The 2510-nt window shown below is 49.3% G+C and overlaps 1 pseudogene; it reads right to left on the bottom strand.

Annotated features, from left to right (window-relative positions):
* Nucleotides 1-287: 287 nt before the first annotated feature.
* Nucleotides 288-1468, bottom strand: LOC104391286 (annotated as a pseudogene).
* Between the last annotated feature and the right edge of the window lie 1042 nt (nucleotides 1469-2510).

Raw genomic sequence — 2510 nt, 5'->3', positions numbered from 1 at the left:
GAGAAATATTAAGCCTTCACAATACATGCAAAGACATTTCACTGTTTGAGCAAGAGGAATCAGAGTTGAATGACTTAGAGAGGCAGAGGAAGGCAACCTGTCTCTGTGAACAGTGTTCTTCTCTGCTGAGAAAACAGTATTCAGGAGCACCAGCAGCAGCAGCAGAGGGAGCGATGACAAACAAATGAACCCCAACCAGAAAGGCCAGAAATCTGTGTATTATCTATTTCCCAGAAGGAAGCTGAATACTTAAACCAAGCAAATAGTGAAATCCTCATTCCCTGGGGCTACCCGGTGACATTCAGGTAGAGATCAGGACCCTGAGAAGCTATCTGCAGATAGATTTGTTGGGAGAGGTCTGGTCCAATGTGCCAGGAGGTGGCTGTCACACTGTCACCACGGTGCACAGGGAAATCAGCCAGCAGATATTCCCACTCCTGCTCTGAGTAGCATCTGCTATAGGTATGGATCAGAAGCTGAGGAGAAGGGCAGGCACACACAGTAGCTTCAGCCATCTCAGGGCTGACATGGTTAAATTTTTGTATCTGCTGTTTCCAAACTTCCAAGAGGAGCTTTCCAGAAGGATCCACCTCCATCCCTCTGCACCACCACTTCTCTAAGTAGAAAGAGAACCCTGCCTTCTCTCCCTTGATCTGTGATTCAGCTACAGCTTTTATGAACATAGTGGCAAATTCTTCAAGCTGCTCCCAGCTCTCAGAAAACCTGACTTGGATTTTGTGGATAGCTGCAGGTCCTCCAGAGTATCTTCTACATCCACTCTGATTATCTCCAGGCCAGAATCTTTAACTTCCTTTTTCCCTGTTCCTCTTCTTGGTTTCCACTGGCTGCTGCCTGTCATGGTCCCTTTCTTGACTGAACCCTGAGAGTCCTGAAATAATTTTCCACTTCAACTACTGCCAGTGCCAGGATTTTCCCAGGCAGTTTCTCCACCACATGAGCTGCATAGCTCTGGAGGGTCTCCTTCTGTCCCTTTGTGCAGCTCTGGGCATCTTGTTTGTAGTTGTGAACCATGGACAGAAGCAAAGCAGAGCCAGGACATTTGGTTTTTCTGTCCATTCATTTCCTTCTTCCACCTGAGATGATGCAGTCCTTCTCCTTCAGGTAATGCTGCAGGGAACAGCCTAACTCTCAACCACACAGGCATCATTTGCAGTCTGCAAAGCACTAAGGATCTGCCCACCCCCTGGTACCTGTTAGAGAACTGGATCTACCACTACTGTGACATATTTTGGGCACTCCCCTGATGACAGAGCTTTCAGCCTCTTGGCAAGGGCCCCGTTCCACTTATTTTCCTGCTGCCTCCTGTGTGCTTCTCACCCCTTCCTCCTCTGCCACACAGCCTGGCAGACAACCTTCCTTTCCTTCTGGCTGTATTTTGGCTTCTTGGGAGGCAAGGATGTTTCCGGGCTTGCTCTGCTTACCGGGACACTACTAGGCTGGTCTCCATTGCACTCCCCAGCTTGGGAGCAGGAGATGAGGGCAGCTGGTGGCCCCACCAGCCAGGCACTGGCCACAGTGGTGAGAAGGGCAACGACTGCAACGGGGAGGCCAAGACAGGCAGCTTGAAGGGCTGCAAAAGCCTTGAAGCAGCCCAGCCATTCCTACTTGGGGAGGCAGGGGAAGGCAATGTGTCTCAGTGAACTGTGCTCTCCTTCAGCAAGAAAGCAGGTGCAGGAGCCCCAGCAGAGCTGCCAAGCAAACCAACCCCAGTGCAGCCAGCAAAGGCAGCCGAGGGCTCCCTCAGGAGCCATTTCATACTGAGCACCAGGGCCAGGAGCCCTGTGACAAGAAGTCAGAGAGTAACAGTTCCCTGTGAAAGGGATCATTTCATGAATGCTTTTAGAGGCAAAGGTACTGTGCTGGGATTTCCATTACATGGAAAATGTAGCATTTTTCTGGAATAGAAGCCATCTCCAAGTCCAAGGTGACAGATAATGGTACTTATCCTTTTGGTGTCACAGATACACATCCCACAGAAGTGTAGTCTTCCCCTGTCCTTCAGCAGAATCAGACAATCTTGTTAACAAGTCAAGGTCTGCTGTGGTTGCTCTGAACCTCTCTGCAGGTACCTGCCATCTCTGGGTTAGGCCTCCAGAGAACAAAGAAAGAAGTGGCTGACCCTGCCTGTTTATTTGCATCCTCATCTCCCATCAATGTGAAGTGAAGGATATTTGGCACATGGTGCCAGGAACTGGGCACCCTATAGAGAGTGAAACAAGCTGGGAGATGGGTAACACGGAGATGTAGGGCAGCTCATCAGTGTGAAGCTCACCAGGTTCTCATCAGCCTTGCTCACAGCTCAAGGACATGTGTATGGTGGAGGAGACCTTGATTGAACTGGTACAGGATTTTCCAGTTCCTCACCTACACATTCAGCTCCTGAACTTGATTGCCACAAAATGTTACTGATCTCAAGCACGGATTTAGGAGCACCTAAAAAACTTGGATGTTTATATCAATAGCAGCCAACCATAATCCTACATTTCTTT

This window comes from Chaetura pelagica, unplaced genomic scaffold (assembly GCF_000747805.2).
Source record: "Chaetura pelagica isolate M959 unplaced genomic scaffold, ChaPel_1.0 scaffold174, whole genome shotgun sequence".
Taxonomy (NCBI): Eukaryota; Metazoa; Chordata; class Aves; order Apodiformes; family Apodidae; genus Chaetura; species Chaetura pelagica.
The sequence above is the reverse complement of the archived record's forward strand: the minus strand, read 5'-3'. Positions and strand labels throughout refer to the sequence as shown.